We start from the raw sequence: 26,001 nt of genomic DNA, 5'->3' as shown, positions 1-26,001 counted from the left end.
ACTGACTTCTTTCACACCAGCAGGAGTAACTAATACTGATATTTTACTCTGTTCTGTTTATACAGTCACAGTGGATAATTTGCTTTCATGGGTATTGCCTAATTTGATAGATTATAATGCCTGTTTTACAGAAAATTACACTGAAACCACTGTTTAAATGACTTGCCCAAAGCCATAGAGATTGTAAATATAAAAGGATGGAATTCATGTTTTCTGACTCACATTTCAGTTGTAGCTGAAGTCAACCTGAACTTTAATTCTAGAATAGGTAGTTGTTTTTCCTTTGAAGAGGAAGTTCAGGCAGGTAAAAAGTCACATATATGTATTTTAGTGGCAGGGTAGTATTAGAAGTACTGTTGAAATTATGCTCAACAGTGGGTGTGGAGCTTTATCTATTCCTTTCTCCTTCTAATTGTCCATCCTGTTATGTGCCTCTTCTGTGCTAGAAGCTGACCCTCTGCAGTCAGTCCCATGAAGGGCTTTGATGGAGAGCTAGAGGTATATACATACATATAATGAATGTGTTATGCTAGAATAGTCTGTAGGGTCAATGAGATCATGCAGGAAGATGCTTCCAACTCTGACTAATGAGGAAAATGTTTCACAGGAGAGTGGCCATCAGGTCAAGTCTTACAGAATGGAGAAGGAGCATGGAACAGAGTTGCAGCCTAGGAGCAACATAAGCAAGAGGTGGGGCATGAAAGAACACGGCACTTTTGATGAACTGTGAGTTTATTCTCATCCTTCACTATGATCTTTTCTCTCTTTACCTGTCAATTCTTTCTAAAATTCAATCAGCCTACAGGGACTTACGTATTGAGCATTGCTTCAGGCCAGATATTGTCATGTCTTTATTTCCCACCCCAATTCCTTGTAATCTTACACCTGTATAACTGCAATTGTTTTTCTGCTGTAGACCACTAGCCCTGGTCATTCAACACTGACTCAGTGCATACATGTTGATGGGAAGTTATGTGAGAGGCACTGTGTTAGGGGTCATGCATAATATAAAACTATATAAAGCAATAACCCTGTCTTCAAGGAGTTTGAATTCTTGCAGAGAAAACAAGACAGGTATGGAAGTAACTATAATATATGACCTAATATGAATGCTCTATAAGTGGTATAAAATGAATTATAGGCATTTGCACAATATAATAGAACTCCATTATGACAGGGTTCATTAGTATATATGTTTGGATATACAGTACTATAAATCAACTCTTGATATAAACAGAAATAATGAGTCAGTCAATTAGAAGGAGGAAGCTTTATTTCCAGGTGAAGCCTAGAAGAACTAAGACCCAGATGTCAAGTTCACCATCATCTTTAATTTCTTCATAGTTTTCCTCAAGACACAAGAAAATGGGATTACAGCAGCTGACACTGGAAAAAGAAGCTGAGACGGTCAAAATCCAGCAAGTCATTGTCAAAGGCAAGGTCTATACGTCACACCCTAAAGGCTGGAAGAACCTGATAGAACCAGACCACCAGTTCAGATGCGGGAAGGTGGGAGAGTGTTAAGGTGCAGATGACCTAAGACAAGGCCAGTCAGATTAATTCTAGAGCTCACTCATATCTCCCCATTTATGCTCATGGCTTCAGTTACCTTCTTTATGTGACCTATGCTGACTTCTTTCCTTTCTGAGATCTAGATTTATATATCTGCCTGCTCAAACCCTCCCCAAGGATATCTATTTCAATAGTCCCAAGACTACAGTGATCCTCCATCCCACTAAACCTGCTGCCCTGTGTTCTCTAATTTTTCCATTGTCTATTACTTACTTAGTTATAGAGCGAGATACCCAAGAGGCATCTATTCACTCACTAGCTTCTCCCTCTTTCTCCATGGCCAGACTATTACCAAATGATGTACATTTACCTCTGAATTATTTTTTTATTTTATCTACATCTTTTTCCATCTCAGTGGCCACCTCTCTGGTCTAGGAAGGCTGAACTACTGTAGTTGCTTCTTAACTGGTCCCTTTACAGCCATTCTGACTATTCCACTGGTCTCAGAGTGATTTAGCAAAAGGGAAATATGACTATGTCACTTCCCTGGGAAAGACATTTCTATTGTTCCCTATCACTTTGGAAAATAAAATCAAAATTATTAGCATACCTCAATTTAAACTGCCTCACTAATCTCATTACCTACCTTTCTCCCCAAACTTCCTGTAATCCAACCAGGGTGGCCTTTCTTGTAATGAAACATGCCACTGTCCCTCCCAGTGCAGTACTCTGGTTCATGCTATTCTCCCAAGCTGACACGGTCACCTTCTGACCCCTGCAACTATATCTCACGACTCCTGGTCCACCCAGACCCATCTTTGACATCTAAGCTCAGAACTCACTACCCTAGAAATGCTTCCCTAACCTCCATATTCACTCTTCATCTTCCATCAAGAGCAGATTACATGAATGAATGCATATTCTCCCAGTGCTGTATTTCTTCTTCTGCACACTAATCTCAGATTGTAATTAAACATTTATCAATATGCTTATTTAGCTAACATCTGTATTTCCATGCAGACTGTAATCTATATGAGAATAAGAACTGCATCTGTTTTTTCCTTCCCATTGTATCTCTGGTGAAATCACAGTACATTGGCACATCCTAGGTACCACTAAGTATTTGTTAAATAACTAATTGAAGCACAATGAATGTGAGCCCAAGAAAGAGAAGAATAGGAGTAGTCAGGTCAGGCAGGGTGAAGTGCAAATACAAATACATCTAGGATAGTATGTGTCAGGTGCAGGCTCCTTTAAAAAAAAAAAAAAGGTTACTTTGAGACTGGACTCCTGACAGGTGCATTTTATCAGACATTTCAATATATGTAACTATGATCGTGTCCAAGGTGTTGTTGAACTTAGCTGATAAGGATTCATGGGTTCTGGTACTTGTTGAGGGAGAATAGAAGCAATTGAGGCAAAGGCTGTCATTCCATTTAACTATGTCTTTATCTGAATCACAAGAATGTGCACAGATACTTCTTTTGTATCAACTTACTATTTTATATAAAAATAACACGTTAAATGTAGGTAATTAAAATAATAGAAACAATAATAGAAAAAAATCACACTGCTTAGAGATATTACTGGTAATGTTTTGGTTTAACATCCTCCCTCAAGATAGATATATATAGTAAAATCACATTTTCTATCAAGTCATCATGCTCACAAATGTAAATGATTAGTGGAGTGCAACTTCTAAAGAGACCCAAAATTATAAAAATGGAGCCATACTGAAGTTGTGCAAGAGATCCTAGGAAGGCAGAAAGATTGGGGGTGTCACCTGTGATCAAGGAAAGGGTCACATGGTAAGGAAGGCACAGAACGGAACAAGTCCTGTGTGCACCTTCAGTTCGGATAGTCCTCACGATTGCTGCAGAATTTCAAGGTGAGAAGCTCAGAGGAAGATTAACAATGCATTGGAGGCCAAGTTTGAAAAGTCACCATAGTCACTGTCTAATGAGGCTTCATGGTCCAAATCTCCAAGAAAAACAAACAAACATCTCCATTAGCCGGTGCCAAACATCTCTGTGCAGTTCTGGAACCAAGGTTGTGTTGATTGCTGACACTTGAGAGAGGATAGTGATTCATGTTATGAAAAGAACTAGCTTTCTTTAAGAGATGCGACTTGGTAACTAATTTTTGTCTCTCCCTGCCAGTGTAACCGTTTGAATGTTAATTTAATTTTACAGAATATCATTTATGTAAATGTAATTAGAAGGGAAACATGATCTGGAGATGCACAGCACCAAAGAAAATTTATTACTCTAAGGGGTATTGCTCTAATCATTCAACTGCAATATTGAGTTTCCCCAGATTTAATCTAAAAGCAATAAATTACAAAAGGCTAATGCCCTGCCCAACAACAAGCTGTCATGAACCCAAGTTTCAGGGAGGGAAACCAGAGGGAAAAAAGCCTGAACTTTATTTCAGCAACAGGCTATCATCAGCTTCAAATTTCCTGACATAAAACTCAGTAGAGACAACATAACTGGTGAAAATAAAAAGCTTCATTTATTAAACAAGAATCCAGTGATGACTTCCAACCTCCTATAACTTTTCCCTGCAGAAAGCTGACCAGGGCTCTTTACTTGCTGTTAAACATTATTATAAATGTTTGAAGTTCAGGGTTCCATGTTCCCCAATGACACAGAGAGAGGAATCCAGCTAGGATACAGCAGCCCTGTCTCTTTACCTATGGCTGGGCTGTGCTTTTGCACAGAAGAGGAAAAGACACAGCCTGATTAATGTCAAGGTCTATATTGCATTCCATTGTGTGCATGCTCAAAGGCCAGTTCTCCCGGGGCACCTTGCCAACACAGAGAAACTAAGCCAGTTAAAAGGAAATACTCTTCAGTCCCCTCGCCTCTTTATACTCAGTGAGAGATTGTGATGGGAAGAATGCGGGGTTGTAGGTGGTCTCCCTGTTGCATAAGCCCCATACCTGACCTTGAACATGGCTGAGGCTACCTGGTCTTTTAAAGGTGCTCAGCAATTACCATGATAAAAAAAGGAAAATAAATAAATCAACAGCCTGGCTCCCTCGGTGAGGTATTTTAAAATGCTATTTCCTGGGTTCCACCACAGAGCAATTAGAAAAGGATTTCTGTGGTTCGGACTCAGACATGGGCATGTTCTAAAAGTGTGCCTCCTGTGCTGCCCTTGGTGATTTTAATGTGCAGCCCACAATGAGAACAGCAGTCCTGGAGAAAAGTGATGACATGCAATGGACTGCCTGTGTTCAATAGGTTGCAATGTCACAGAATCATTCTAGTGGATCGGGATTTCTTGGACAGGACAAGGGTGAAGGAGAAATTTATCTGCTCATATAGAATAGTGAGACAATTGCAGCTGGCCATGTAGGCAGCCGTGATTATCAAGTAAAACCATGTCAATATCATTTGATTTTACAGCCTAAATAATTAAAAGTCTTATGTTGTTTTTACTATTTTCTTTATCTAACAAGGAATATGTTAAATAGTATAACCTAGCTCATCTTTCTCGAGTCAAGGAGTTTGAGCATTACAGTCAGAAAGCATTTCTGAGGGGAAACAAAAGCCAAATCCTAAAATAAATTCTACATTTCTTTTATTATCCAGAAACATCTTGTCTCTGTTAGTTTAGTTTAGTTGTTGTTTTGTCATGGAATTCTGTGCATTGATTGGGCTGTTTAATTCAGAGAAGTGTGTACTATCCAAGGCAAGTGAATATTTTCAGAATTCAACTATAGAATAGAAGCTATGACTCTATTAGTATGTCCCAATTTTATCTGTGCAGTTAGTGGTACCTGAAGTTTTTTTTTAATTTTAGCTCTTTTATATCTATTAGAAAATTTAGCAGAGGAAACATAAGTAGCACTTTGAATCAGTGCTTTGATGAACATTATTTTTAGAGTGGGACTAAGTAAAAGTTGACTTGATTTAAACCAACTGAGTAAAGCATAGTAGAGGGGTTGTCTAGTACACACTGCAAAATTAATGAAAATGGTACATGAATGAAGTTCGTCTATGTAGGCCCTGATTAAAAAACAAAAGAGGAAAATTAATTGTAACTCAAGTAATTGAGCATTCAGTATGTTTGTTTTGTTTCTTCTATCACCTCTGAACTCCCTGGCTCACACAATGCCTTTGAAAATTAGTTTAGTGAAGACACATTGGAGTATTCTTTAAAAGATAAAGTATTTGTCAATGATGTTCTAAAGTATTTAAACAATGGACAAAGGCAATACCTTTATGCCCATGGGGTTGAGCACTCACTTCACAGAAGAATCAGCCCCTGACCTCACTGACTGACACAGGTTGTCTGGGAATCAATAACTTTTGGCCACAGGAAAAGTCAGACTTGAGAGAGAAAAAATGCTCATTTCTGATTCCATTTCATGAAACGATGTTTTCACTGATTCTGTTATTCTTAAATCGCACTTGCAAAACAAAACATGCTGATGGATCAAACAATTAAATTACCCAAACAAGTCAGGTAGAAGAGCCTTCTTTTTCACATGGTCTGTGGAGGTGGGGTTTCTAGTCTCCTCTCTAATAGTGAGCACCCTTTTTCTCTTGTAAGGACACTATATCTCCTTTCTCACTAAACTTTCTCTTCCAAAGCAAACACCTCAGGAGTGTTAAATTACGTAATTTATTATCATAGCCCCCTGTATTATATTACAAATTTAAACAACTAATTATTTTTCTCACATTGTAGGTATTTAATTATTAGCTAGTTTCTCTCTTAGGAGTCAACCTAAGACTACATAATAGTACAACCCATCTTTCTCTTCTTGTTTCACAAAGTGATCATTAATTTAATCTAAAATCAGCAAAAACAAAACTAACAGTAAAAACTGGTTTTAACAGTCATGTCATGAGGCAATGGTAAAAGTTTTTAGCGACCTACATGGGTTGCAACAACTCATATAGAAGAACTTAGAGTTTTTCAGTTTTATTTGGTTTACATATCATGTCACTGCTAAAAATACAATGTTATCAACACCACTAACCAATGGCAACAAAGTCACTGAACAATAACCAACAAATTCTTTTGCATTAAAAACAATTTAGAAGTAACTAATTTCTAGTAACAATTACACATCAGAGCCTCAAATTAAGTTGTTCAAATATTGCCAATTCTTATAAATTCCCAGGTAATTATATAGCTGAGATAAAATAAAATGCTGACAATTATTTAGATAACAAAGCAACATGGATCATTTAGTCTGGGAAACATGGGCCATAGATTCATAATTAACATTAAAAAATTTATACATCTTTTTTAAAAGTATATTTTATTGATTATGCTATTACAGTTGTCTTAATTTCCAGTTATAGTTATTTGTCTAGATTATCTAAACTTTAGTCTCAAACCCTCAATTCATTTAATCCATTGAGATGCAGCATTTGCTAAATAATATATACATTCTCATTATCAATTTATAAAAAAGAGAAAGAAATGGATGTGGCCTAATAATAAAATGTGAAGAAAAAAATAGGAGTTAGATTGGTCCTAGAATCAAATTAGGACAACTGAAAGCTAAAATAATAAATAAATAAACAAACAAACCAGAAATGGAAAACACCTGAATAATATAAATAGTCTCGATTGCCTTAAGTCCTCTTGGAACAATGACGAGTAAACACAAATCCATTCACTCACACTTACACATATACAGAGGTTCAATAAGTTGCCCAAGTATACACAACTAGTAAATAAAGGATCTGAGGTTTAAAAATAAAGAAATGCATTCACCCCAAAACCAAAGTAAATGGAAAGCTTGAACAGATAATCACAGAGGGTGGCATTTGGTCAGATCCTTAAATGAAAGAGACCAGCCATGTAAAGATTTCGGGCTAGAACATTTTAAGCAAAGGGGGCTTCAAATGCAAGGACCCAAGGTAGGAAGAGGCTGGAAGTGAAAGTAGAGAGAGGAAGCCAGCTGGACTGGATTGAGTACAATTTATCAATGCCACTGTTGTCCACTTGCATTATAGCACCAGAGGCTGGCAATGGCCACATCTTCCAGAAAGCACAGGTGAACACTTTTCATTCCAAAAGGAAAGGCCTTTTGATTCTTTTGGCATTTCAATCGTTAGTGTGTAAGGTAATTACTAGCTGCCTAACATTTGAGCAGGATTGATAGGTTCCATTTAGGCCAATGTGTGGCTTATGCTTTCTCACCCCAGGAAATTCACCAAGGTCAATAGGTTATAGGGCAAATAAATGCCACAATATGTCAGAATTTCTTATTCTTGTTATATTCCTCTGGCCATCTTGTTTTAGATACTGGAGCCAGGCTGGTAAGCTGATGGAACAACCCCCGCCTGGTGCTGCACATATAAGCACTTATTCATACTTAGTGACTGGACTGGGGTTAAAGTAGGTACTTGAGGCATCAAAAGATTCCTCCATTTTATTTACTACCAGAAATGAAAAATAAAATCTTACAAAAGCTGTATTTATTTTATAAACTCTATTTTTGTGGGGTTTGTTTTTTTTTTTTTTTTTTTTGAGGTAGGATTAACATTAAAAAATTCATTTATCTTTTTAAAAAGTTTATTTTATTGATTATGCTATCACAGTTGTCACAGTTTTCCCCCTTTCCCCTCCCTCCACTTTCCTCCAGCAATCCCCCCTTAGTTTATCTGCACAGGTCATTCATATAAGTTTTTGGCTTCTCCATTTCCTATATTATTCTGAACATCCCTCTGTCTATTTTGTTCCTACCAATTATGCTTCTTAGTCCCTGCACCATTGCCTCATTCTCCCCCTTCCCACTCCCAGCTGATAACCCTCCAAATGATCTCCATTCCTATGATTCTGTTCCTATTCTAGTTGTTTGCTTAGTTTTTCTTATTTGAAGGTTCAGTTTTTGATAGTTGTGAATTGTTGCCTTTTTAATGTTCATGGTTTTGATCTTCTTTTTCTTAAATAAGTCCCTTTAATATTTTCTGTAATAACAGCTTGGTGGTGATGAACACCTTTAACTTTATCTTGCCTGGGAAGCACTTTATCTGCCCTTCCATTCTAAATGATAGCTTTGTTGAATAGAGTAATCTTGGTTGTAGGTCCTCAATTTTCATCAATTTGAATACTTCTTGCCAGTCTCTTCTTGCCTGCAAAGTTTCTTTTGAGAAATCAGCTGGATGTCTTATGTGAGCTCCTTTGTAGGTAACTCTCTGCTTGCTTGTTTCTTGCTGCTTTTAAAATTCTTTCTCTATCGCTAACTTTTGGCATTTTAATTATGATGTGTTTTGGTGTGGTCCTCTTTTGGTCCAACTTATTTGGGACTCTCTGTTTTTCCTGGACTTAGGTGTCTATTTCCTTTGCCAAACTAGGGAAGTTTTACTTTAATTACTTATTCAAGTAAGTTTTCCATTTCTTGCTCTTCCTCTTCCCCTCTTGCATCCCTATGATTCAGGTGTTGGCACATTTGGAGATGTACCAGAGGTTCCTAAAACCATCTTCATTTTTATGAACTCCTGTTTCTTCATTTTTTTTCTGGTTGAATGTTTATCTCTTCCTTATGTTCCAAATTGTTGGTCTGAATACTGGCTTCCTTCCCTTCTCTGCTGGTTTCCTGTGGATTGTTCTTTATTTCACTTAGTGTAAACTTCACTGCTTTCTTCCTTTCTTTCTTTCTTTATCTGCCATACTGAAGGAGCTCTCTGAGCATCCTTATCACCAGTGTTTTGAACTCTGCACCTTATAGGTTGGCTATCTCCGTTTCACTCAGTTCTTTTTCTTGAGATTTATTTCTATTCTTTCATTTGGGCCACATTTCTTTGTCTCCTCAATTTAGCAGCCATGCTGTGTTTGTATCTCTTGTTAGGTAGAGCTGCTTTTACTCCTCATCTGAGTAGTGTGGCCTATATAGCAAAGGTACCTATAAATTGACTGGGGCAGAGCCTTAGGTAATGGCTAGGGTGGTGCAACCCACTTGACTGCTTTGTGTCTGTGTGGTGAGGGCTCTGAGAGAAAACAATGCCACCAACTGGTTTCTGGCAGTTCGCCTGGCACTTGCCCCATTTCTAGTCACTTCATCCCCTTCCCATGTACAACCAGTACCCTTCCAATTGCTGCCCGGGTAATGAGTCCCAGAGTGGGTGGGTTTGTGTATGTTCTAAGACTGTGCTAGTTCTTTAAGAGGCAAAAACCTGGCAGCTTCTTTTGCCACCCCAACCCCCACTGGTTTTTACAGCTGGAAGTAATGGGGGTCTATCTTCCCCATTCTGGAACCCTGGGCTGTGAGGTCTGGCCTGGGGTTAGGATTGCTCGATCCCAATGTATCCCTCCCATCAGTTCCACCACCACTGCTGCCCATCCATGCCACATTGCATCTCCACTCATCTCCGTGACTCTGCCCCTCATGCCCATCTGGATAAATGCATCTTCTTTAAATCCTTGGTTTTTGGACTTCCATACAGCTTGATTTTATGATGGTTCTTGGTGTTATTAATTTTGAGATTTGGTTTTAATTTTATGGTTGTACAAGGAGGTGAAGCATGTCTATCTATGCCTCCATTTTGACCAGAAGTAATGCATACATCTTGATGGTTTTGAAGATAAATATATAGTTGAGAAACTCACCATCTACAATGCCATAACATTGACTATCACCTCTAAAAGTTTATTCCCTCCTGCCTTTCTATTTTTTAAGTATATTTTATTGATTATATTGTTACAATAGTTCCAATTTTTTCCCCTTTGCTCCCCTCCACCCAGCACCACCCCTCCCCCAGCAACCCCTACCCAAATCCATGCCCATAGGTCGTACATATAAGTGCTCCCGCTTTACCCTTTCATATATTCTTCTTCTTTTTTTAAAATAAATAATTAATTAATTATTTTAACAATAAAAAATAACAATCCCTCCCTCTCAGACTTAAAACCCTTTAGAATCTTATAAAGGATAATGGGCGAAGGTCTCGAGCTCCTCTAGCTGCTTCGAGTTAGACATGGTTGTCGTCCTGCCTACCCTTGGGTCCAGAAATCCCTAATAAGAGTGGGGGTGTGGAGGGGAGGGTGGCCTTCCCACATGGGGAAGGAAAGTGCAGACTCCAGGTCAGTTGGCTGTCCCCGGACAACGGCGTGCTTGGTTTAACAGGCTGGCATCCTTGTTGTATTCTGGAGGCAACAGATTTGGCAACAGGGTTAAAAGACATCATTCAATCCATAACCACTAGATAACAGAAGGCAGGGATGAATTTTTCAATGTCCCACATTAGGGGAAAAAAGGGGAGGGGCTTCTTTGGAGGAAGGTGTGCCAGGCACATCTTACCTGTCCAAAACCCTTTTGCCCATTATACTTAGTTTGGGCTGAGGGGAATATTTTAGGTTTCCCCCCTCTCAGACCTTTGGGCCCTTTCTGTCCAAGCCATTAGGATAGAAAAGAGAAACCAGTTTTAAAGTGAAGCCCACAGACCACCCCAACTTCACCAACCCAGACACTTAGTTCAGCCAAACCATTGAGTCTCAGAAGGCAGCACTGCAGACAGAATTAAGTGAGGCCTATATGTACAGACAATTACTCAGGTAACGAGATCATAGGCTTATGCCCTTTGAAAACAGAAAACACATGTTAATTTCTGTAACATAACCCACAAACAAGTCTCTAAATCTGTAGGACTGTCTTATGGGAAAGACATCCAGTTGCAAGGCATTTGACATTCTTCTTGCCTGTAAATTAAACATCTTTGATGATACCACAGACATAGTTTAACTTTCAAATGAAAACATATTTTAAATGAAAAGAAACTTTAAAGATGGTTAGCTGCACTACTTTATAGTCTACCACTGAGCATTGTGATTTTCTTTGAATAACAATTTTTCTCCCTAAGATTACCCTCCTTGTCATTAAAGGGACTGCATTAAGTCCATTTTTAATTTATCCTGTTCATTTGCATAAACACAACAAGAGCAGCAAATGATCACTTATGATCTTTAGTTCTGCTTTGCTGGAACTTACGCAAGGAACATTTAGGGCAACCTTCAGTCTGCCCTTCAGGGCACAGAAGCTGAGCCACATACCTGGCATTCAGCCTTGCCTGTACACACCTGTTTTTTCCAAGTCCTTCTGGTTTTCCATTGTGCTTTAAGGTCTCTTCTAGCCATCTTTCAGGAAAACAACCTTCATTCCTTCCCTGGAAAGATTGCTGTGAACCGCACAACCAACCACGGTACCAAGCCTTTTATCTTGTGGTCTTTCATCACCTTCAAAAGTCATTCCCAGTTCCTCAGGGCTTTTTGGTAACAACCAGAACCCAAGCATGTCTCCTTTAGGCATGACATTCCAGTCAACGTCTTGGTCAAAAAAAAAAACCTCTATTAACAACTGGTCTTATTAGTTTTATGCAAAGAAACTTATGTCACTACTTACTTCTTTCGAATGCCAAACTCTGGAGGGATCAGATAGGGAGAAAAATATACAGTGTGAAGGAAAATCCTTGTCCTTCTAATATTCACTGAACTGGCATTTCCATTCTTCATATTTTCATTTTTTCCCCACTAAAAATTTTTTTGTTTGTTTTTCCATTACAGTTGTCCCACTTTTTTTCCCCTCTTGCTTCCCTGTACCCTGTCCCTCCCTTCCCCCACATTCAGTCCCCACCCAGTTGTCCATGTTCGTGGGTCATTTATACATGTTCTTTGACTAGACCCTTCCCCTTCTTACTCCTGTCTCTCCCTCCTGCCTTCCCCTTTGTTACTGTTAGTCTACTCCTTGTTTACATATCTCTGGTTCAATTTTGCTCATTTGTTTGTGTTCATTGGTTTTCTGTAATAGGTGATAGCATAAGGTATTTTTCTTTCGTTGCCTGGCTTATTTCGCTAAGCATAATTCTCTCTAGTTCCATCCATGTTGTTGCAAATGGTAGAAGTTCCTTCTTTCTTTCTGCTACATAGTTCATTCAGCTACCCTACATCTTTTGATTGGAGCATTTAATCCATTTACATTTAAGGTTATTACCAATAAGTCCTTATTCATTGTCATTTTCCCCCTTTGTACTCGTGTTCCTCTCTGTCTCTCTCTATTTCTTCATCTTCTTAAAGCAGACTCTTTAGCATCTCTTGCAATGCTAGTTTGGTGGAGATGTATTCTTTTAGCCTTCTTTTGTCTTGGAAACTCCTTATTTCACCTTCCATTTTGAATGGGAGCCTTGCTGGGTAGAGTATTTTTGGTTGTAGGCCTTTGTTTTTCATTGCATGGAATATTTTTTGCCATTCCCTTCTGGCTTTGTAATGTTTCTGCTGAGAAATCTGATAACAGACTTATTGGAGCTCTCTTGTATGTTATTAGTTGTTTCTCTCTTGCTGCTTTTAGGATTCTCTCTTTGTCTTTGAATGTTGCCATTTTAATTATGATGTGTCTTGAAGTGGGCCTGTTGGGGTTCATCTTCATTGGGACCCTCTGTGCTTCCTGGACTTGCGTGACTCTTTCTCTCCTCATGTTAGGGAAGTTTTCTGTCATTAGTTTTTCAAAGAGGTTTTCTATTCCTTGCTCTTCTTCTTCTCCTTCTGGAATTCCTATGATACGGATATTATTACATTTCATGTTGTCCTGCAGCTGTCTTAGAACCTCTTCATTCTTGTTCAGTCTTTTTTCATTTTGTTGCACTGTCTGGGAATTTTTGTCTACGTTGTCCTCCAGCTCGCTGATCCAATCTTCTGCTTCCTCTAGCCTGCTTTTAATTCCTTCTACTGTGTTCTTCAATTCAGAGATCGTATTCTTCATTTCCTCCTGGCTCTTATTGATAGCTTCTATGTCCTTTTTCATGCTGGTGTAATTCTCAGTAAGTTCCTTGTAGTTTTTCTGGAGTTCTTTGTAGTTTCCGCTGAGCTCATTGAGCTTCTCCATAATCCATGTTTTGAATTCCATATTTGATAGTTTGCTCCCCTCTATTTCATTTAACACTCTTTTTGGGGATTCTACCTTTCCTTTCGATGGGGGGTTGTTTCTCTGTCTCCCCATTTTTGTGATTCCTATTGTTTGTTGGTGCTTCTTAGAATGATCTGCATTTCCTGGATCTGCCCCTGGTGGCGTCAGATCCTGTACCAGTCTGGGCCTAGGTAGCCTGTTGGAGACTTCCAGGGATCTACTGCCTTTGCCTGTCTTCTTTAGTTGTTAATCTATTCAATCTGTGATTAGCCATTAGGCTTAAGGACCGTGGGTGTGGCAGCTTAATTCCTGTAGGCAGGGCTTTTATTCCCCCTCAGGCTGACGCCACTTGGAGGGGAATGGTCTGCCTGCAGTGTGGGAATGAGTCAGCACTGGGACCGGGTCAGCTGCTCCCCCAGTTCTCCCCTCAAAGCCACCATGCCAAACTCTCCCCAAGTGTCTCCGGTCCTCTCTGCCTTCCCTCTGCTTGAGCCCAGGGTAAGTGGGGGCCAAAATATTTTTGTATGTGATCCACTTAAGAGCTCTTTTTCTCTTGCTGTTTCTCTCCGGCTAGCAAGAAACCCTGTGGCTTTTCGCTTTTCTCAGTTGGATACTATTTTACTTTCCACTCTGTTGCTGTAGGCTTGGAAGCCCAGCTGGGGGTTTAGACCCTGCCCTTCTCAGGGGGAACCTCTGGCTGCTGAGCTGTTTCTCAGTCCCTTCAGCTGCCACCCGTGGGAGCCCAGCCAGCCCTTCCGTGTCTCTGCACTCCCTACCGGTCACGTTGTGATATAGCGGCCTTTTCTGTCTCTCCGTGGTTATAAGACTTCTCTCCAGCTAGTGTTCGGTTGGTTATTCCAGTTGATTTCTCCAAAATTAAGTTGTAAATCCAGCCTGGTCCTGGGAGGAGGTTAGTGTAGCTTCCACTTACTTCTCCGTCATCTTTGATCTCTTGCCTTTCTATTTTGACAAGCATAAGTAAATGCATTGTCTTTCCTAAAAGTTAAATTAACAAAACAAGTGTATTAGGAGAATAGGGTTGGGTGGTTTTCTGAGAATCAAAATAGCCATTTTGGTTGATTTTTTTCATTCTATTAAGTGGATGCTTTTTTGTTATCATAGGTAAAATCCTGAATTTCAAAATATGGAAAAATAAATTAGAAAATATTTTACTTCATGGTTGATATAGGCAATGTATTGAATCTGGGTCCATAAACAAGTTGATTGAAAACAATCTACAATCTAAAAATTCTGCCTGGCGCTCTAGAACTTGTTTTACTTGCAGTTCGGAAGCCCAGTTCTAATAAAAATTTAGAATAATACTGAAATTCAAGTGTAATTGTTAGAGTCTAATCAGTCTTTGTGAGGTTATAAAAGTAGTCAAGGGAAATGCATTTGACCCAAGTTTAACAGTTATTTACTAAAACTTGTGCCAAACATTGTTGTTTTCATTATCTAAGGACCTTCCTATAACATAGTTATTTATTACAATTTCTTAATCATTCATTCCAGCAAGGTTTATAATTATAACCCTGCCACCAATGACAAGGCAATGTGTAATTCCTTAGAAATCTCATTTTTTATCTGATGTTAATTAATGTTCACTTGCAAATTGCAACTTAGCCATAAAATCCACTTAGTGCTTGAATTTAATCTTTCATATTCACTGAAAAACTAAAAGAAATCTGCTCCAAGGTACATAGGTAAGTCCAATGTGCCAGTTTTATTAACAGGGGAACATACAACAGGTTTATTTCTTGGTGCAAACTATGAATTCCCACCATGAGTAATCTTAGCAGCACAGCATCAGCTACAAGTTTGAAGGGGGAGAAGGATAAGAATCATTCTTTTCTTCACTCTCAGAGGCAGCTCTCTGTCAGGATTTCAACATTTCTAAATGTTGACAAGCATGTACTCTCTGAGATGTGCTTTTTGCCCGGCTTATTATGTAAATTATATTCATGTAATGCATCGCTTGGGTATTCAGGTGCAAGCCCATGGTGTCTAATACATGTCCTCCTTGTCAGGAGCAACAGCACTGTACATTTTCAGTAAAGGTAACTGATCAGGGGAAAGAAAAAATAACTGCTATTTTCAATCAGAACTATAGAAAGTGCCCTTAGTCCAGAAAAAAATGGGATGCCAGGCTAAGGCTGTAAAATACATCTCTGACCTTATTATCCAGACTCCTGTGTTAAATATAGTGGCTATAATAGAATTTGTGTGCCCTACTTTCTGACAGGTTGAATGTTGCTTAGTGATCCAGGGGTGGAAAATGGCTGCCTGCACTCAAAGGAGATCATAGATTATAGGCATTTCCTGGGTATTGCAACCAGAGGATGCTGTTGCAATGGCTCACAGAGAGAGAGTCAGCTTTCTAATGCTGGTAATTGGAAGGTGGCTGAATTTGTTATCTGTTGCTGTGTTATGAATTACTCCAAAACTATTTCTATATTTCAAAACTATTTATTTATCTGTGGGTCGGGAATGTGGGCTGGCTTAGGTGGTTCCTCTGTGTCAAGGTCTCCCATGAACTGCAATCAGGGGTCAGCTAGGGCTATGATCACTTCAGGGCTCCACAAAAGAAGGGTCCTATCACTTGCATTAGAATCAAGTCACTTGTCTCAGCCCACATGCAAGAAAGCAGGTAAGACTACACAAGGGTATGAATACCAGGAAGCAGGGATCCTGGGGAGCAATTTTAGAAGTCTTTTTACCAAAAAAACTGAGGTATCTTAGATACTCAAATATCTCTCCCTTATAATGGCACACTTATCATTAACTTACAAGCCAACACAGTAAATTGGTAGCATCTTGGATCTCTTCCTATGCCATGGTGACTGGCAGCAAAGATAATGGTGTTATGCACAGGCAGTACACAGCATAGAGCAAAAAGCAAGCATTTGCAATTCCAGATATAAACAGAAAATAATTTCTTCTAGTTAAAAAGAAAAAAGAGATTTTGATGTCCTTTTCCTTCATGTTTCCAATACACACAAAGGCTATTGCAAAAGTCCAGAGGAGAACCTTAATGCTGCAAGGGGAAAGGCAAATCCAGCAGGGTAGCTGGGAGAGCCATGGAGCTGCAGCAGCCAGAGGCAGCCATGACCAGCCTTGCACAGCACGTAATGGATAGAAGCAAAGCCTTCAGTGAAAATCACCTGATGATCACTTTTAGAAGATGAGTTGTCTTGTCAAGAGCCTAAGCAATACTAACACTGAACAATAAAGCCATTGAAACCAGTGAGCAGATTTTGCCCAAGCACAAGGCACAAACGATGTGTGACAAGAAGCCAACTTTGGTAAACAAATAAAGGAGAACATAGAAAAATTAAGGAACATCCCCTTGGCCACACTGGTTAAAAATTATGACTGATTCTAAATGGTGAGAAACTGGAAGTTTGACATCAATATCCACTGTGTGTTTGTGCTATTTTGTGAGGTGATCGGTAGAATTTTCTTTTGAGTTACCTTGGAGCACTCTCTGGTTTGCCTGACAATGACCCAACTGGGACGGATGGCTTTCTTCTCTGGGGAAACTGTGAAGCTTCAACTAGCTGTGGATTCATGGAAGGAGTATGAACACCCAAATCACTTTCCAAGTGACCAGAAACTAAGATTTCTAGTTGCTAGGCATCTATATTTCCTAAGAACAGCCTTAAAAATTTTGTTTCTAAGCTAAGGCTTCTTGGTACAAAGCAAGCCAAATATACTTATCCCCACCCTACTTCAAGTCTGCTCTCACTATTGCCTATAAAAAGGGATACCAGCAGAAGTTAAGGTTCCTTCAAAGGAGGAGTAGCCTCACATCCAGTGGCCTCCCTTCCCAAGCAGAGAGGACCTCACATCTGCTGTCCCTTCTGCCCCTGACTTCCTGCTGCACCAAGTGATGTGGGTGGTGTCCATGCACCCTGAGAACTTTGCCCTGAATAAGTGGATGTATGTCAATACTTGTAGAAAATATATAATTTTCATTATAGAATGAGCCTTATTCATTTTGTTGTTGTTGTCTTTATTTAATTTGGAAGGTGTCAGTGTCCACAATGGACAATATCAAGTAAGATGTGAATCTCATAAAATGTCATCTTTATGTGTGTCTTAGAATAACACTGAGATTTCACCATCAGAAATTTATTGATTTAGATTGTTTTTTTGTTTTTGTTTTGTTTTCTTTGAGTCAGTGAAGGTCAAAGGTTGTCTTAGCCTGGATTCTGCAAGAAGCAAAATCTAAGAAAATGGCCATGTGTGTGCAGTTTATTTGGGAACATGATCCCAGGGAACCAGAGTGAAACGGGGGAGGAGAGGGCCCATGCGAGGACAGCACTGTGAGTGGCTAGTTGCTCCACCCTGTGGGATCATCTGAGGAGTATGAATTCATCTTGAAAACAAAGGAAGAAGCATTTACCCGTTGACTTTCAGTCCCTCCTGGTGAACATATCTCCTAACCTGGAATTAATTCCTCCCACTTCTGGTTTGCACATCCTTGGGCATCAAGTGAGTTCCTAAAGCATCCAATGCCGTGGTTCCCACAGAGAAGCTCCCTGCCTGTGGGGGCCGGATGTGTGCAGCGCCGGCCTGATGCAAGGCTGTGCCTGCTGGAAACTGGTTGGAGCCTGCACAGAGTTCTTGTTTTCAGTAGTGGCTGACGTAGGATGTAAGTGTGGCTAAGGAGATCTGAAATGGTGCTTAAGACTTGTCTAATAAAAAGATTTTTAGGTGAAGAACACATATGGAGAAGCCATCCACTCACAGGGGACTAACACCTCAAGTGCTTAAAAGCTTGTTTTTTAGTAGAAATTAAGAGAGAGTGCTGAAGCTGTGAGACACTAGAATTTATGTTCTGAAGGGAGAGTTTGGCTTGTAGGTTTCACTAGTTGCCATGATAAGTATGTCATTGTCACAGAGGGATATTTGAGGACCTGGAGAGACCTGCTCAGTCTCTTTGGTAGGATGCCTATTTAAACGACTCCCCAAATTCCCACCTCCTGGAATTCATTCCCTTGGGTAATTTTCTCTCCCTCTTTGTAGGCTAGACCTAGTGACTTTATTCTAATGCAAAAGAAGCATTGTGGAACATGGAGGGCCAAAATTATTTTACTTACAAAATTTTTTTTTAGGCCTGGCCCTATGAGAATGTAAGCTTCAGAAAGGCACAGTTGGGCCAACGGTCACATCGCCAGCCATGGACAGAATTTGGCACATGAGAGTTGCTCAGTGAGCACTTGCTGAATGAATACAACTGAGTGAGGGAGGAAGGAAGGGAGTGATGGTCAGTATTTAAAGCAAGAAAAGATCAAGCCTAATGGATTTTCAAGTGGCATAACTAATAAGGATCTCTCCCAATAACCAGAGTGAGAAGTTAAAACTCCCCACATTACACTGGAAAGATCATGGGACACATACTTGGAAAAATTACTAGCTGTTTTGCTAAACAACTTTGAGCTTTGTTTGTTTGTTTGTTTGTTTTCTGTCAGAGAAGATGTTAATAATCATGATCTTACAAAGTTGTGAAAAACCATAAGTTCATATTTTTATACAAATAATAAACAAATATCTGTTACTTTTTGTCTTGCCTCCTCTGATAGTCATCTGTAAGGCACCATCCCTTTCTTTTGAGTAAGAGCCACAGGGAATATTCCGAAGTCCCAGGAACCATTGCTGTTTATTTCTCACCTTCCAAATTAAATAATTTGGCTTTGCTCCTAAACCAAGCTGAAAGTAGGGTAGAAATGGAGTAGAGAACAAAGGGGAAGAGACTTGGATAGAGGAAACTCTAACTTGCCATGACTTATCATGAAGATTTTAAATGTTGCCAAAAACAAGAATGGGATATTTCCTCATGTGACATGTTTATAGATTAATTTCTTTTTGGTGTAGTTTGACAGAACCTAAGAGGGAACAGGAGAACATTTTTATCCAAGTTCTGCAATGTCTGATATTTTGGAAGACTTCACATTTCTCTGTGATTCCAATGGACTCAGCTATAGGTCTGGATTTTCTTTCCAATTTTCACCAAAAGCACACCTGTAAGAAGAAAAATGGACCCGTGGAATTGAAATACTTGAATAAAACTACCAATTCAAGGAGGGCATTCCTCAAAAAGCAGTAGGGAGAAGGCAACTCATTTTGGAGTTAGTGGGAATAGAATTTGGGGTAAGAGATAGAGGAGGAACAGGGAAAGACCACCAACTTTCTATGAGTCTTTGTCTCTCAAAGCTGCTGAGCTTTGAATAGTAGACCATAGCTGCTGCCTATTGAAATGTAGCTGCACTATTTGGTAAGTACATGCTACCACATGAAGTCTGCCTCCTGCCTTGGTTGTCCTGGCCCCTCCACCAGATCTACCTGGCTAGAAAATGTCACAGTCCAGCAATTGGATGGTAATGTCTGGATCAGCATGGTACCTCCTGGACCCTGTTCTAGAGGGGTTGATCTATTTTGAACTTGTACCAGTTGCTCAGGCTGTATTATATCTCTGTTAAAGATAATGTCACTCCTATCTTGGTGCTATTTTATATTTCCTCCCTTTCCTGGTTCCCTGAAAATAGGTGAACACACACATGCATGCACACATTACATATGTTTGCATATACATGTACTCGAGTCCACATACACCCATGTGCAAATGTATACTTGCCTGAGACTACATGCAACAGATATGCACATGTGCACATGTACACAAACTCACATGCCTGTATACAGGCACACATACAGAGACACACATGCACACACACCTACACTCACTTTGCCCAGCTTCACCAGCCTCCTACTTTGTTCTGTTAGTATTCAGCCTTCACACCAGCTCCAAAGCATCACCTTGGGTGTAATGATGGCAAAGGCTAAAAATGATGACCCACACCAGTGATGCATTTCCCCCATGTTTCTCTTATATTAAATCGCTCCAATATTCCTGGAAATACTTCGCATTTACAAACTGTTTATTTTCTGTTGAATACTGACATATTTGTAAGCCTCTCTTTTCTCTTATCCAAAATGATACCCATTATATCTTGGCCCTGGCTGGTTTAGCTCAGTGGATTGAGCGTCGGCCTGCGAGCTAAGTGTCGCTGGTTCGATCTTCCAGTCAGGGCACATCAGAGAAGGAAAACTCTGACTCCAAAAAACCTCCGCTGCCTTGCGGCATACCTCTTCTGGGGAAAGGCTAAGGGAGTAAACCCCGACAGAAAATCCGGAGCCGGAGTCCCTAAGGCGGTTTGACGTTGTAGTCAACGCCGGCAACTCCTGCGGCGCACCTGAACCCAAGCTGTATTGACTCCGTCTTTCCCTTGGACCCTTCAGCTGCGAAGAGAGGGGGGGTCTGCTGCATGGGCAACAGCAGACCCTCCATATTACCCTGCCCAGGCTCTGTAGCTTCAGCGTCATCGCAAGATGTCGATTCAACACGGGAGGAGACAGATACCGTGTCACTCCCGAGTCGGACTGCACAGCCATTCTCGGCGGTGCAGATAGACTCTTAAGAAGCTACACCATCGTCTCTCGAGACGGACGGCTGCCGACGACGACGACCCATTATATCTGGCTCCCAGGTTTATGAGGAATATGTAAGGCAACATATATAAAGGATTAGCACCATGCCAGGACATAATTACAATAAATGTTGGTTGTTGCTATCATGATATTTTTTATTCATATGTTTTAAAAATATATTTATTGACTTTAGAGAGAGAGAAAGAGAGAAACATCTATGTGAGAGAGAAGATAGACTGGTTGCCTCCCATACACACCCCAATGGAGATTGAACCCGCAACCTAGGTATGTGCCCTGACCAGGCATATAACCCCCAACTTTTTGTGTACAAAACGATGCTCTAACCAACTGAGCCACCCAGCCAGGGCCATTCATATTTTTATCATTAGTTTTTTGAGTTCCATACTTGTAAATAACCCATCATATTTTCAAAATGGTGTCTATAATAAAAGACAAGACTATAAAAATATTTCTTTACTTATTTTGCTTATTATTTTTACTTTAATTTGTAAAGAAAAGGAGAGAGGCAAGTATGCTTAGGAGTTTTGGATTAAACATAAAGTAACTTAGAAGCTAATATTCAAGGAAAACCAAAATAAACTAAGACTCTTTAAAAGCTTACGTCTGCCTGCAAACAAAGTGTTGCTAGTTCGATTCCCAGTCAGGGCACATGCCTAGGTTGCACACCAGGTCCCCAGTTCAGGGTGCATGAGAGGCAACCGCACAGTGATGTTTCTCTCCCTCTCTTTCTCCTTTCCCCTCTCTCTAAAAACAAAATAAAATAAAAACTCACAATGTCATATTCCAATTAAATCTCAACTAACAAAATAATTCTAGAGTTTCATTTAAGGAGGAGGATTCAAGATATAGCCTCCTTTCTGGAAGATCAGCACAGATTTTTCTTGCACCTCCTTGTGCAATGCAAGGGGCATATAAGACACCTATTACACATCCAGGGAGGACATTATGAAAGTCTAAACTGCATCCAAAGTACATTTTACTCCTAATAATTAGAACTGGATGAACAGCTAGAAAAAAAAATGAACCTGTTTAAATGAAATTGGTTCAGCTCTAACTGATCTAATGCAGTTTTCTAAAGAATAATTGATATTATATAATCATAACGGCCAGTTTATGTCACAGAAGTGACATTTGACACTTTCCTAACATCATCAATTAAAGCATCACTTGTGTAATGACATTTCACCAGTCCGTTTAGCATCATAAATTATGACATCACCTCTTTTATAAAACCAGAAGATGGGCGAAAGATGATTGGGGAGATATTCCTACTGCAAAAATAGTGCTCATCTTTGATTTGCAATTTCAGATTCTTTCATGTTTTAATCATGTTGCCAGGATAATGATTAGGTAATAAATAAATATATATAATGACAGTGGAAGTCACAAGAGCAAATTGTTCATTTTCTAGTTTCCTTTAGTTATGGCTCAACATCTCTGGATGGTGATAACAGAATTTTATTTCACAACTGAACTATAAAGTGGTTATTCTTGGAAATCCCTGGCAAACAGGAAGCAGAAAAAAAAATCTTTGAGTTTGAGCTTGAATTTGGGACAGTATACTCATGTCTCACCAAACCCATTTAAAAACAATTTATATGTCAGAACGGTTGCACATTACCTCTAGGACCCCAAGGGCTAACCACTTGCTTTTTTACCTGAGGCTCATAAGTCCGTGCTACAGAAAATGTGGTGGGAAACAGATCTTCTAAGATGGGAAGTCCTGATTCTAGAGAAGAAGCACTCCCTTTTGTCCATCTAAAGCCCTGGATGTGAAGGCAGAGAGGAGCTGTTTCCTAAACTGTTATGGAATACCTCCTGAGCCAATAGCTGCGCGAATAAGAAAACTGAGTGGAAGAGGAGGGGATGAAAGGGATCTCTCCTTCAGTTCCATGGTCTTGCCACAATCAAGGGTGAAAAATGCCAGACACAGCACCTCATTTATAAGAGCTAATGGACAAATGTACGTTGCCTTCTCACCCTCCTTTTTGTTTTGTTTTGTTTTTTACAATTTGATAGTAGGAGGGTAAAATGACTTTTCAATGCTTTAATCCATAATTTTCAAGAAAAGTAATCAAGTAGACTCATTCAAAGTCATTTATGTAATTATATGTATGAGTAACACAAGAATTATGTGTGTATGTGTTTGTGTGTGTGTGTGTGTGTGTGTGTGTGTATAATTTTATACCATGCAGCAAAGTGGTGAAACTGTAAACTGTGAGGACTAAGGTATACATTTTGGATTCTCAACTTCCACTAGCTTTTGGTTTGGGGAGTGCTGGAGTTGCATGTTTCCTTCCAAACTATTTTTACACAAAATAAAAAGAAGTTCTACAAAAAAAAAAAAAAAAAAAAAAAAAACCTTGCCATCAGGCAGATCTTATTAGAACTCTAAAAGTTTTACCTAGTATCTGGGTTTTTAGTTCTTAAATTCAATATTTGAATTCATTGGATTAATGAGATTTCCTACATCAGGCAAGATGAAGACAAAGCACAAAGTTACATGTATTTGAATATTTTAACTGGTTTGCACATAATTAACAAATGCTGTTTTATCCTAAATTTGCCTAACAAGTTCAGGCCTTGGCTATCACTAGGCAAAGTCCCATTACACAAAGCTACAAGGCATGGCTGCTTATACTAGTTGCTGACTGAATACTAAAAAGTATCAAAAGTTCTCATTCATTCTGGGATGGTTCTTGGTGGATGCCTCATCCTGACAAGGAAAATTTTTTGCAGTTTCCCCAAGGCTAAAGAAGATAAATCTAAGACTTTGTGTCATAAAAGGTGGTTTCCCTTTGTTTGTTGCTTCTGAAATTGTAGTCACATCATGAGATTTTGGTATATTCATTTATTGAGGGAAAGGTAAACTTTCTGAGGACATCTTTGAGTTAAACAAAATGAAAATTAAGTCTGATGTCTGTGATAAAGAAAAAGTTGCTTTATTACTAATGAGCAGTTGCCATTGATAATAAAAGATACCAACAGTCCTCATGTCGTCGTCGGCAGCCGTCTGTCTCGAGAGACGATGGTGTAGCTTCTTAAGAGTAGCTGAGAATGGTTGTGCAGTCCGACTCGGGAGTGACACGGTATCTGTCTCCTCCCGTGTTGAATTGATATCTTGCGATGACGCTGGAGTGTCCTCTCCAGTGAAGCTGAAGCTACAGAGCCTGGGCAAGGTGATATGGAGGGTCTGCTGTTGCCCATGCAGCAGACCCCCCCTCTCTTCGCAGCTGAAGGGTCCAAGGGAAAGACGGAGTCAATACAGCTTGGCTTCAGGTGCGCCGCAGGAGTTGCCGGTGTTGACTACAACGTCAAACCGCCTTAGGGACTCCGGCTCCGGATTTTCTGTCGGGGTTTACTCCCTTAGCCTTTCCCCAGAAGAGGTATGCCGCAAGGCAGCGGAGGTTTTTTGGAGTCAGAGTTTTCCTTCTCTGATGTGCCCTGACTGGGAGATCGAACCAGCGACACTTAGCTCGCAGGCCGACGCTCAATCCACTGAGCCAAACCAGCCAGGGCTAAGTCCTCATGTATTACACACATATTTTGGGTGGGAGGTGGGGTTATTAACTTCGTAGAATTTATAATTTATAGAATGCATTGGAATTAATGTTTGAGAGTTGTTTAGCCAGATCTGATAATGCATGAATTCAATGGCAGACATCAGAGTGTAGAACAAACTCCAAGTTTTCAAGCAATTTTATGTAAATTGAAGCACATTTAGCTGCCTTGGAACATGAAAAAACCTTTTAGTTTTTTTAAGACCAGATTTCCATAGAAGGAAACAAATGTCAGGAGGAATAAAAGTTTGAAAGACTCAAAGTACACTTGCTTTTTTCATCAATGAGCAAAGCGGGAATGAAGTATGCAAATACCTGCACAAGGTGTGTCAGTTGCCAGGAAGAGTTCTTAAATAACAGTAAAATTTTGAGGAAATCCATGTAAATTGTTGGAGCATACCTTAGTCATCGCTATAGGGGACTGTGATTTACTTAGTTTCATATCTTGACTTTTTTTCCCCAGAAGTTTTTGCTATGAATATTTATGCCTAGGCTTCATTTAGTGACTGAGTTTCCACTCTGTTGGAATTATGCATCCCCGTAGTGCATCCAAGAAAGGTGAGCAGTTAGAGGTGATGAAAGAGATTTCCTGACCTTTCAGAAATAGCAAGCTACACTGGATTAAGTACAGCCTGAACGAGGTTACTTGTGGGTTGGTGGACTGTAATTACCTTAAAATTACCTCAGTGAAACAATTAGTGTGCAATAGAGCTGCTGCTGGATCAGCCGTTGTTCTGAACTTTTGTTAAAGCATCTCACTCCATCCCCAAATTAGGCAATTTATAATTCTTACAGTAGGTGCTAGTGAGGCACTTCACATTCCTGCTCCTGAGTGAAGGCCTATTTACAGCTGGTACTTGTCAGATTCAAAGTTGTAGAAGCAAAGGTGCTAGGCTTGATGGTATGGAAGTGTTTTCTTGGTGATGAGGCATTCACTAGACTCCCGAGTCATCAGATGTGCAGACAACCAACAACTAAGCTCCCTCTGTGACCATCCTCAAGTATTCAGGTGCTGGACTTTTGGTTCTCAGTTCCCCCACAGCTGGGTCTTTTAAAAACTGATCTTTAGGCACAATGAACTCAAGCTTGAACACACTGCAAAAGCATCCATTTTTGGAAGGCAGATCAATTTCCTATTTGCATTTTTGAAAGACAGCCTCAAGAAGAAGGGACAGCTTTATTTCATCTTATTTGTGTTTCTGATAAAACTGAGGAGGTATTTTTTAGGCTAAGCTACCATCTAAACCCCAATGATGGGTTAGTCATAGGCAGGGCGATTGCTGCAGCTGTTGCTTAAAGGAAAAGTTTACATTTTCCTTTAAAGAAGCTTTTAAGCAGCTATTTATAACAATAGCTAAATGAGTTAAAAGTAGGTGAGAAGTCACAGTGAAATGGTATTATTTTTTCAAGATCATTTTTTTCTATGTCAATTATATACTATAAAGCCTGAAAGTGGTACCTGTGTATCCTTAGGGTAAGTCAGATTTATACTTTATAGAGCAACTGTTTCTTCTACTCAGTAGAAGGAAAATAGTATTTGTCTTAAGTAGTAAA

The sequence above is a fragment of the Furipterus horrens genome, unplaced genomic scaffold, assembly GCF_987537825.1.
Source record: "Furipterus horrens unplaced genomic scaffold, mFurHor1.1.pri manual_scaffold_6, whole genome shotgun sequence".
In the NCBI taxonomy this organism is placed as follows: Eukaryota; Metazoa; Chordata; class Mammalia; order Chiroptera; family Furipteridae; genus Furipterus; species Furipterus horrens.
Note: the sequence above shows the minus strand (reverse complement) of the source record.